Below are 13206 nucleotides of genomic sequence, written 5' to 3'. Positions count from 1 at the left end.
TATTCTGTTCTTTTCCTATAAGTAATTCTTTATTGTGTCATGTTATCAATATATTATACTGCATATTACAGAGAAAATGATTCTAAAAGTTGAAAAATATTTGTTTTACTTTTTTATAGTCTTGTAAATATGTAGTATTTCAAACCAATTATGTACTTAAATTGTCTAACTTCCACTTTTGTTGCACATCATATAGGCATAAATGTCATAGAAGTACCACGTGCTAACCGATTGCACCACTGAAGATCCTACATAGGCATACATGTCATTGATAAAGTATTCTGAAGATTTAATCTTAAATTTTATTTGCATTTTGTGTTTTTATATATAAATTTAATATGAGTACAATAATACATTATTTCCATCTCTTTGTTTCTACTCATCCCAGACTTTTACAACTTTATGATCTTGTCTTCTTCAGTTAGTTTGCATACACACATTCACAAATATCTACACAAAACATACTGAGTACTTGGAAATGAACAAGTGTTCAGGTTATTGACTTAGTAATCTCATGGTTTTCAAAATGCATTCTGTTGAAATTAAGGAATGGGAATACAGCATTTTCTCTTGGATTAATTGAACCAGGTAAAAAACCAAATTTGAATTCTCCGTTTTATTCCATCTATCCATAGGTAGCTTATTCGGGACCATCTTTGATCTATCTAAAAGTCTTGTGTATCTGTGCTCACAATTTATGTTTGTTTCTCACAATGAACTTTGTACTGTATTTACTGAACAGCAGAGAAAATATAGTATTGAAAGGGGGTACTGCAGAGAAAACTTTAAGAGTTTTACAAGGAAAAAGGTAATTAACTGACACTAACTGGCCACAAATTACTCATTATTGTAAACAGATGTTATCAAGCCTTATTTATGGTTTGCTTCAAATATTATGATATACATGTATTGTGTATGTTTTCTTGTTTCATTCTGCTGGTTGTTGTCAGAAAATATCAGAACAGACAGACAATACTCTAGGTCAGGGACATAGAACAATATTTAATTTAAAATGGAATATATACCCTTGCCTTCATAGTAAATGGTGTGTGTGTGTGTGTGTGTGTGTGTATGTGTGTGTGTGTACATGTCACGATTATACTTCTAAAACAAAATTGTAATGAAAATTGCCATGTCTTTCTTATCTTGTAAGGCTATCAGACATCCAGAAAAAGAACATTGTGGCTTAAGTTCAAGGGACAGTCTGCTTTGTTGCATGCATTAGTTATTTTAGAGATATTTTCTAAAGAATACATGTCACAGTCTTTTCTGGCTATAATACAATGCAGTCTTCAGTGGTTTTGATAAATTAATCTCTTATATACATCTATCTACTTGATATATACATTTCAACACAAATATCATTTTAATGAATTTTTAAAAGGAAGTAGAATCATTAGCAGAGAATAGTTTATTTTGTGAACTGAGTAAATAAGCTATTTATTTCAGGAAAAGAATACATGAAAAGATTCCTTAAAATCATAAAGTAAAATACTCAAATTTTTCTGTGACTAGATTATTTTTCATTCATTAATTATACTGCTATGCTATTTGGATCTTTTTAGTTGATAAAAATAAATGTATGTGAATTTTACATGTATAAAACCAGAGTTGTATGTACTATGTATTCTTTAATTCTCTAAATATCTATGAAAACATTTTTGCAATTTAACCACACAAAATTCACCTGGCATTAGATATCTAACATTTTCCATTAACAAGAATTAATCTGCTTGACTAGATTACATGAGAGAAAGCACCTGTAAAATACTTACCAAAAACAAAATTACATTCTGTGTTTACATGTTCCTTTAGTTTGACAACAATAATGTGTGATAGAATGTTACTTCCTTTTAACCAAAGAATAAAGTTGATTTCTGAAGAAAAGATGAACCCCCAAAATTTTATAATTGGACAGCATTAGAAATGAACTTAAATGATTAGATGTAATGGTATGGACTTCAATGGATATTATGAAACATTTCAAGCAGAATCAAAAACTACATTGAAAGCTTCAAGTACTACAGAAAAAAAGTCGTATTAACTATAAAACCAAAGCAAATTTCTCTTTCCTCCCTATTTATATACTTGAGATACTTAATACTGGAGATATATAATAAGAATAAAACATTGTGAAATGAATCCCATTTGGTATTAAAAATCATTAGTACAATAAAGATAGTGGAAAGGGGAAAGAAAGGATGAGGAAAGGGAAGAGAAAAAAAGTGCTAACATCTATATGAACTTCATGAGCATTATGTTTGTTGTTCTCATAACTATTTATTTGATTATATAGACAAGGTAGAAAAAAAAACGATAGCCCTTGTTCGTTGCTTCTTAATTGAAAGTACATTCACTTTAGTTCACATTTTTGTACTGAGATAAAAGACGACGAGTTTGCATCAAAACATTCAAAATCAAGAAAAATGAGTCACATGAAGCTGGTGTCTTCTGTCATTCTTATCCATTTGTATTTTAAGATACACTGTAATATATGATTTAGTTTGATTAATCAGTTAATCTGTAGTTGTTGGAAGAACTGTCCTCCATAGTCCTATTTGGTCCCTAATTGATGATGCTAATTAGGAAGTTAGAAAGTATGGACTTTCTACAGGAATATGATGGTAGACTTAACATAATGCCATTGCCAGTTTGTTTTTTGTGTTATGACGTGTGATTCAGATATTAGCTCTTCTCCTATTCTTCCAGCGGCCATGCTTCTTGTTCCCATGCCTTCCTGTCATGGTGGAATCTTATCTGTGTGTAACTGTAAAAGAAAATAAACCATCTTTCTATGAATAGCCATGTGATATGTTTTATCACAGCCACAGAAAGATGACTAATGCAAAAGTATTCATAGATGTAAACATAGATGTAAACATGGATATGCATTTGTAACTTTTCTGTTATCTTGTTAATGGTGATTACAATAGAAAAGAATATGAATTATCACTATTTCACTGATACATAAAATAATATGGGATTCATAAGGAATTTCATTACTTTGTGTTTATGAAATGTATCTATATTTTTATGCCATAGACATAAATAACATTAAATTTAATATTATAATACATTTTGAAAATAGTGCCTTAATATAAAATTTCATTGTAATAGAAGTCTCCTTCTACAAAAAAAAAAATCCTTCTACAAATAAATTTAAATAGAAAATGTCTTCAGAAGCTTAATTTAAAATAAGTATTACAGAACACTGAATTATTTAGCTATTTTGTATTTTACTTTTTTATGTAATAGATGAACATGCATATAAACACACTGTGCATATTTAAAATACATATATGATCAGTATATATTGTAATCACAATATTTTGCTTTGAAAAAATAAAGTAATATATTTGCTTCATAAACTTTCTAAGTTTTATAAAAATATGGAAGAAATGTCAAAGACTTGGTACCACTTTTGAGCATATTGTAGTAGACAATTCATGTTCGGGAGATGCCAATTTAATGAAGCTTAATTTCTTTAATTATCAAAATAATATGTCAGAAATAATCTGAAAAGAATAACTTCAAAAGTAGTAAAATGTTCATCATGCTGTGTTATTATTTCCTTTTCCAATCTCTAACTGGAAAGAATTCATGATTTGTCTTTTCTGATCACTTCCTTAATATCAAATTTTCTAATAAACAGCCATAAAGGAGGACGAGATAATGTCATCTTTTAGAAAATTGACATAATTTAAAACAATCACATTACACAGTACAACCTGACTCAGTAAAACTGTCTTATTTTCTCTTGTTTGTGAATTCTATATTACATATTGAAACATAAAGCCATATGTGGGACATGAATGCAAAGTGAGAATGAGACAGGAAAAGGAGTATACTGGAGAGCAAAATAAAATAGAGAGAACATGGAAAATATGGGGATGAACGTGATTAAGCATATGAGAGAAAAGAAATATATTATCTTTGTTAAACAAATACCATGTAAAAGAATGTCAATAAAATAAGTAAGGAAATAAAGTATACCCAAATTGAGTTATATTTAATACAGAGGTCTTGATTTAATCCAAAATAATTAATTAATTGAAAACATACTTAGAGAGTTCTCACACTCCCTGAGGAGTTCATGAGGATGGGATGGTGAGATGATGGGGAATGGGAGGGTGAGAGGGAGTGGCAACTGGGATTGGTATGTAAAATAAGATTTTTTAAAAATTAAAATGACATTAATTTAAAAAAACAAAATTCAAAAATTCAAAGACTCTCATGCCATTGAAAGGATGAAGGGAAACTGATTTTTACTTGTAAAGTAGGAACCTTTCTTTATACATGTAAATTTCTAGTAACTATATATATATATATAGTTATTGTATGAAGCTCTTGGTACTTATAAATAAAATTATATCTAATTTAATCCTATCTTGATGACCTCAGGAGGACAGAGAATCAAAATATATGTATTATTTTAAAATGATAGGACATCAAATAATAACCTTAACTCTCTTCACTGATTACAGGCAAAATAAAAATTTAGTTTCTTAAGAGAGGTCCATCATATGTTAAATTAGTAGTAATTAAAGGGAAATTGCAGAATTTTATAATGTTTTAATTTCCTATCATGATATGTTACCCTCCTAATATCTGTATGTTTGCATAAACAGCAGAATTGGTTTGTAACTTAATCCATCAAAGTTCTAAGAAATTTTGAATGATCTTAATAAACTTATCAGAAAATAAAATATGGCTAAACTATATATGTTTTCATATATAGTTACCACACTACTAACATTACCACAAGCAAGCTGAAAAAAAAATAATATAAAGGTAAAAAACGTCATTTCTTATGAATTTTTTATTTGTCAATTGCATTCTTAGGTACATAACTAATAACTAGTTAGATTACTCAACAAATTAGTTAGTATATTCACTTTCACAAATCACAAATATACATTCCCAGAATATTCTCTAGAAGAACAGTAAATTGTGTATATTGGGCAGCAGATTGATACAATGCTTTACCTAAATGGAAAATTAACTAGAGAAGATAATTAGGTCCTGGCATCTCTAGCCTGCAGTTTATAATTCTCATCCATAACCAAAGTAAAAGGAAGCAGGGAACCAAACAGATATCTTTTATACATGTTCATACTGATGGGGGCTGTCCTTCTGTATATTTGTTTCTCTTATTGGTTGATGAATAAAACATATTATGTTGTTGTTCAGGTGCTAGTTTCTTCTCGGCTAGCTCTGTATTAATTATTAACCCATTTCTATGTATTTCCACGTGGTCTTACCGAGAGCAGAGGAATGGCAGTTATGTTCTCTCCAGGCTCTCCATCCTGACTCCTCCTTACTACTTCCTCTTTCCTCCTTGTCTCCTAGTCCCTCCTATCTAGCTTTCCTATTGGCCAACAGTGCTTTATTCATTAACTAGTATTAGAAACACATACAGAATGACACCTCCCATCATCTCTTTTCTGTCTAAATAAAAAGAAGGGGTTTAACCTTAACATAGCAGAATATATCACATAACAGTTATCAAATAAGAATCACAGTTAACACTATTTAGTCCATTAACATTTAGCAAGATTAAAAGAAACTATTCTATTATCTATCTTATCTTTGTGAGTCTAATGTCTATGTGTAACTTATCTTTAATCCTAACTAAGGAAAACTAACTATAACTATCTGTCTTCAACTTTTTCAAAGACCACAGAAGGATAGTCTATAAACTAGAAATAACAGAGACAACTCATTGCCTGGTCACCCGAAGTTCTTTTGTAATCTTCCATCTTCAGCCCATAGGCCATAGTGTGTCTGGCAGACTCTTCAGCAAAGCAGGAAACTTTAAACAGTCTTCTTGTATTGGCAGTTTCTCAGTCACTTTCCTCTGTGTCCTGCAGACTGTCTGGCAGACAATTCCACGAAGCAGGAATTCTATAGCAATGTCCATCTTGAATCAGCAGTCACTTTTCTGTGGGTCCTGCATGTCCAGTTTATCCAGCATAAAGTCAATCAGTCCAGACAAGAGCAGTATCTTGTCCAAATGGCTAGTCTTGCCATATTGGATTCAAACTCCATAACGAGTTTCTTCAATGTCCATCTTCCTTTCTGAAGCAGGTGGTGTTGTCAGGAGCAATTGTCTCACTGTCAAGACAAACCCTAATCCATTTTAAATGCCATATTCTGTAGATCTTTGAAAGGTTTGAAGAATGCCTATCCATCTCAAATACATTTCTGTATATCTAGAAAACTTAACTAACTTAAATATAAGTTTTGACTATTATAGGTAACTATCTATAATCTGCACAAAATTATACATTACATTTCTAACTGAACTATATAAACACAATACCTAAACAAGAGAAATATAGATATCACAATATTGATTTTAAATTGTATCAATAAATGAAAATCCATTCCAAAGCAAAGTATTCATATCTATACAATAATTCCCTTCTTACCTTTAAAAGGATATAGGTAACCAAGTCCATTTAAATGAAAACAAACAATTCTAAACAATATTTGGGAATTTGGGCGTCATTCTTTCTAAACTACTTCCTGCTGGTAAAGGGCGCTGTCATGGGGATCCTAAGAAGCCGCACAAATCCTGGTTGTAGTCTGTGAGGCTGCTTTGTCCAAGCTGTTTTGAATGTTGGATCACCAGTGACTCTGTTTCAGGGGCCTGGCTTGATCAAACCACATTAGTCTGGAAGGAATCCACAGCCTTTTATTTTCTGTGGAAACAAAAATAGAAATCCTTTTCCCAAGTAACTTGTCCTTAGACTTAAATTTTTGAGTCAAAGCATTTTTAAAATATATTAATTGAATTAATTCAGCAGCATTTCCTTTATCAGTTGTTATTTTCTCAGCAGTCAAACAATGCAGAGATAACACAATAGCATACAAAAACCAGATTCTCTTTGAGCTTTTCATCGTTACATGGCTTTATTATTACTCTGTTTATTTTACTTTTATTTTTTCAGTTTTTAAGACATGGTTTCACTGTGTAACTTTTATCAGTCCTGGACTTCACTCTGCCTACCACAGGTTTACTTGGAATCACAGAGATCTGCTTGCCTCTGTCCCCCGAGTGCTGGGATTAAAGGCCTGTGCTGCCACACCCAGCTGTTCTCTGTCTTTTTAAAACCCTGTTGTTTTTTTGTTTGTTTGTTTGTTTTTGTTTTTGTTTTTTCCAAGCCTATGTATTTTTTAAAACACACTGTAAACCTTTAGAGGTTTTTCTTCATATGAATCTGTCTTTACTGTAAATCTTTATTTTTTTCTGGCCATGAGTCTTTATCTGTTAAACAACAACATTATTAAAATGAAAGTCTTTGTTGTTTCTGCTGCAGTTATCAAAGATGGCAGTGGGTATCTTTACCGCCAGCAATGAAAGCTGTGGTCACTGCCCTGGTCAACACTGCCATCCAGCAGGCATGCTGCCCGCTTGGAGATGTGGTCACTGCCATTGCCATCCCTCATGCACACCAATAAATTGTTAGAGAGTTATTTAAAAGCCATACAGTTTTTTGCCGCTTATGCTGAGTCAGGAAAATTCCCTTAAAGGAGCTGCACAAATACCTGCTTGTCTCTCCCAAAGCAAAGTCCAACCGAGAAAAATGCTATTACCAAGAAACCTTGCTTGTCATTGTTCTTTTGTTTCTAAAATCCTTTTTTAAGCTTTTGTTAAATTTTAAGTGGAAGTTCTTACTAGCCACATGGGCACCATTTGTAATGATGTATGGTTTTTCTGCCTGCCGCCACTGGTCTTGTCCTGCCACTGCACCAGCCCCAAATAACACACTGAGACTCTGTATTTGATATTATGCTGTTGGCCAGGTCCTAGTTTCTTATCGGCTAGCTCTGTCTTAATTATTAACCCATTTCTACGTATTTCCAAATGGTCTTACCGAGAGCGGAGGAATTGTGGTTTTGTTCTCTCCAGACTCGCCATGCTGACTCCTCCTTACTACTTCCTCTTTCCTCCTTGTCTCCTAGTCCCTCCTATCTAGCTTTCCTATTGGCCAACAGTGCTTTATTCATTAACCAGTATGAGAAACATACACAGAATGACATCTCCCATCAATAATCTAATAGATAATGGCTCCATTAGGAGGTATGGATTTATTGGAGTGAGTATGGCCTAGTTGGGGGAATTGTGCCACTGTGAGGACTGGTTTTGAGGTTTTCTATTCTCAGAATATCTCCCAGGGTCCTGGTTGACTTCTGTTGCCTATAAGATGTAGCACTCTCAGCTACTTCCCCAACACCATGTCTGCCTGTATGTCACTGAGCTCCCCTATGATGATTATGGACTAAACCTCTGAAATTGTATGAAAGCCAACCCATTTAAATGTTTTCCTTGTAAGAGTTGTGGTCATGGTGTTTCTTCACATCAACAAACTCCATAACTAAGACATTCAACATCACCAATAATTCCATCTATAGGAGATAAAATATGCTATTCTGGCCACCACAGGCATTTGCGTTCAAACACACACAAACACACACACACACACACACACACACACACACACACACACACACACACACTCACAAGTACACATATACACACTGATGTAAGGAGTAAGGTTTTTTTCCGCCCACTGCCGTGCCAGCCCCAAATAACACACAGAGACTCTGTATATGATATAATTCTGTTGGCCAGTTACTAGTTTCTTATTGGCTAGCTCTGTGTTAATTACTAACCCATTTCTATGTATTTCCACATGGTATTACCAGCAAGAGGCGGCTGGTGGTTCTAAGTTTCTCCAGACTCTCCATGTTGACCCCTCCTTCCTCCTTCCTATTTCCTCCTTGTCTCCTAGTCCCTCCTATCTTCCTTTCCTATTGGCCAACAGTGCTTTATTCATTAACCAGTATGAGAAACGTATACAGAATGGCATCTCCCATTACACTGAATTATTGACAAAACATGTTTAATAATAAGTCTTTGAAAACTGATTTCTGATTTGAGGTTATAACTCATTCCTATAGTAGTTATATATCATATCATTGAGTTGGTTCTCTGCTCTTTAGCTAAAACACTTATATAACTGATGAAAAATAAAAATACGTTAATGCTAAAATTTAATATTTGTTTCTTTTGCTATAATTGAAACATGCACAATTCTCATAGTTATAACCATTATACATTATATTATTCACTATAAGTTCTTCCTAACATTATGCGACTGAGCTCTACAGTTAGAATTTCCATTACAACTATAGAAATCAATTAGATAGCTTTTAAAGAATAATTTTTCATTACAATAGGAAGCACACAAGAATGTGTGATTTTCAAATCTGAGATATTCTCATTAGAATTCAAGTTTAATTAGTGAAAATTCAGATGTTAATCAAAAGTACATGTAATGATATTCAGAAATAACACTATTTATTAGGTAAAAAGCTGTCTTAATTCCTGTTTCCAAAGAATCTGAATATGCATACTGACTAACTAACCAAAATTGGAGAACATAATGCTGTTACAGCGATCGTGATTATATGAATATTTTAAAGTAAGCATACCCTCAAATTTTAATTCAACTTTTTATTCCATTTCCTTTATTTTATTTCATTCACTTTATTTTATTTATTTTTTTTTAATTTTTGAGGTCAAGTCATAATGTGTAATTTTGAGTTCCCAGAACTAGATATATAGAAGTTGAACGAAATTTCATAGAGGTCTGTTTGCCTCTGTCTCAAGAGTGGTGAATTTCAAGCCATATACCATTGAGGACCAATGAATGAGAGCTGCTAATTCCTTAATTCCCAAAGCAATACATTTAAAAATAATTTCAACTCTGAAATCAAGAACCAAAACTTCAAGATAGAAAATACTAAACAATTTGCTACATGGTTTAAGACCAATTCATCATCCTTCTTCAAAGTACATTATGAAAATTATCTCACATATTAGTACTACACACACACACACACACACACACACACACACAGACAGACAGACAGACACACACACACACACACAAATATGTCACAACATATTTGTGGTTCATTCTTCTTGCCTAGTTTATTATTCTTCAATATTCAGTCAATGGCCTACATTATTACTTTAACAGAATATTTTTCCAAGTTTGTCATTAATGAATTAAGAGAAAACTGCAGTCAAAAAAACATGCCATCTGCATCTGGATTCTAGTTTGACTCAGTGTTTAGGTATGTGTGTTTGCTTCTGTTTCCAACAGGTATTAGATGAGGGATCCATGGACAAGTTAGTTGTTGATCTCACCATCCAGGAAGGGCATTTATGGTAGCCTTTCCATGGTTGCTCAAATTGTTAGTTGGCAGCAGTCTTGCGGGTCTCTAGACCTTTCTCTAGGTTCATTTTTCTCTTCAAATCAATAATGGCTCTCTCTTTTATGTTTTCTCTCTCTCTCTTCTGTCTTCTATTTCTACCATGAGGCTATCTTCCTAGTCGCACATGCTTTCCTCTCCTCCCCCACTCTTTCTCCTACTTCTCTCCCCATTCACTGCCCATCCCCACTTCCCATGTGCTCTGGGGAACTTGTCCATTCCCCCTTCTATAAAGGACTTTATATGGATCTCTTAGAATATACCTTGTATCCTAGTTCCTCTGGTGGTGTGAATTATAGGCTGGTGATCCTTTGCTCCAGCTCTTTTTTTTGACTGGGTTACCTCATTCAGGATGGTTTCTTCAAGTGCCATCTACTTGCCTGCGAATTTCAACATTCCATTACTTTTTTTTTTTCTGCAGAGTAGTATTCCATTGTGTAGATGTGCCACATCTTCATTATCCATTCTTCAATTGAGGGGCATCTAGGTTGCTTCCAGGTTCTTGCTATTACAAATAATGCTGCTATGAACATAGTTGAGCAGGTGACTTTGTTGCATGGATGTGGATCATTTGGGTATATGCTTAAGAGGAGGATTGCTGGGTCCTGTGGTAAATTAATTGCCATTTTCCTGAGGAGCCACCATACTGATTTCCAAAATGGCTGTATGATTTTTCATTCCCACCAGCAGTGGAGGAGTGTCCCCCTTCCTCCACATCCTCTCCAGCATAAGTTTTCATTGGTGTTTCTAATTTTAGCCATTCTGGCAGGAGTAAGATGGTATCTCAAAGTTGTTTTGATTTGCATTTCCCTGATAGCTAAGGATGTTGAGCACTTTCTTAAATATCTTTCAGCCTTTTTGATTTCTTCTATTGAGAATGGATCTGACTCAGGTCCCCCTGAATATGGGTCTCAGCCAGAAGGCTTGAGCAGTGTAAGGGACCTCAGACAGTGGAGCCAGGCTATATCCCTGTTGCACATAAGGACCTTGCAAACACATCACCCATGGAGTGATACTGTCTTAACCTAGAGACAGGTGAGAAGTCCTTGTCCCTACTTCAAATGACCTGTCAGATCTACATGACCCCACCTGGATGGCATTGCCCTACATGTGGAATTGGGGTGGGGGGATAGGAGGGGAGGTGGGTCAGGGTGCATGTGAAGGGGGCAGAGAGGTAAAGGGAGGGAGGGAGAGGGAACTAGGATTGACATGTAAAATAATAAATTAAAAAAAGATATTCCAATCACATAGAAGTATATAACTGAAGTTAACTTATGTGTGTGTGTGTTTGTCTGCATACATGTATATATGTATGCATATGCATGTATTATGTATGTATGTAGTAAATTCAATGATTGATGGAAAGAGATAGAGATAGCAGTGCCTTAATCCCACTGGTATTTGTTTAATATCTTCTGGTATCTCCTTACCCTTACAATTTAATTTTATTATTTTATTATCAAACTATGTCAAAACAGTTTTCCTTTGCAACATAAACTATTTGATCTAGACAACCTTGGAAGGCTGGTGTTTTCTTAAAATTTTTTGAATAGCCCTACCCTATTGGCATTAATTACCTTTACTTAATTCCAGTTTTTATATTTTAAATATTGGGTTTATAGGTTTTATTCTAACTTAAAGAGCCTTTATGTCTTAGACATTTTTGTTGTTATTTTACAAACTATGCAAATAATATGTTTTGATTCCAGCATTTAGTTATAATCTATTTTTAAAGTATTGTCCTTTCATGGATTCAGTTACTTTGATACAATTGAATCATTTTGTTAACTGAAGGTATGTAGAAGTTTATAGACCAGTGAGACTTAATTACCCTAGAAAATAAACACATCTACATCTGTTTGACTATATGCATTTAGGAATTACAACTTATTTTGTATGTAACTGTGGCAAGACAATTACATGTTTAAGTGTTCTACAGTATTGCATTTGGAAGATTTTTCTTTTGCATCAGGTACTTTATTAATTACTCATATTGGCATCCAACCTGAGGTGTCAGACAATATGACTAGATTTGAGAGTCTCCTACCTCTTTCATCTCTAATCCTCAGCCATATGAATTCCATATATTTCTGATGATACTTTAGAAGAACTCAACTCTTAAAATGTAGAGTTCAACTAAGTAAATTTCTGTTGACTCCTTAGTAAAGCCATACTTTAGACTCAAGTGAAATCGTTGTTAAAATTATCAGAGACTGTTCATTCACAAGCCATTCAGTAAATGCCGTGGTCTACAGAATTTATAGGTTTTTCTATTTGAACCAAAAGACAGATTATTTAAATCTATTTGTGTGTCTCTTTCTCTCTTACCTTCATTGAAGAATTTGAAAACAAATGCAAAAATACAGGGTTATAAAATTTTAATTTGAGAAGAAGGAAAAATTTGGTTAGGATACCTAAGCCATGTACAGTAAATAATGAACAAAAGTGGAGAAAAAAAGAGATATTTATGAGGTGAAACCTCTGTTCAAAATAATTGTGCAAACTTCTAGTAAGAAACAAAATTAAAATCTGTTACACTAATCTGTAATATCTTCTGAAAAAGTTAAAATATTACTGTAAATAAGTTCCAATTTATTACATAACACCACCTTCATTAAAAATGAATTTATAAAAATATTTATAAGAACGAATACTCTAGTTCCCTCTCCACTCACTGCCCCCTAATAACTATGGATATGTTGAACAATTCCCAGAGGAGTCTTGGTCCTGCTTGCGCCCGCTGGGAGAGGTGAGTACCTTCTGCCCACCTTCTCTGACTCCTTGGAGTTTCCTCACCCAGGGATTGCATGTGGTCCCATCCTGTTCACTTTGTTTGTCTTAAAATCGCTGCTTTTTAATATATAAAGATTATATCAAAATACTCACACAATAAATAAAATTCCAGTGAACTGTGAACTT

Source organism: Phodopus roborovskii, unplaced genomic scaffold, assembly GCF_943737965.1.
Source record: "Phodopus roborovskii unplaced genomic scaffold, PHOROB, whole genome shotgun sequence".
Taxonomy (NCBI): Eukaryota; Metazoa; Chordata; class Mammalia; order Rodentia; family Cricetidae; genus Phodopus; species Phodopus roborovskii.
The sequence above is the reverse complement of the archived record's forward strand: the minus strand, read 5'-3'. Positions refer to the sequence as shown.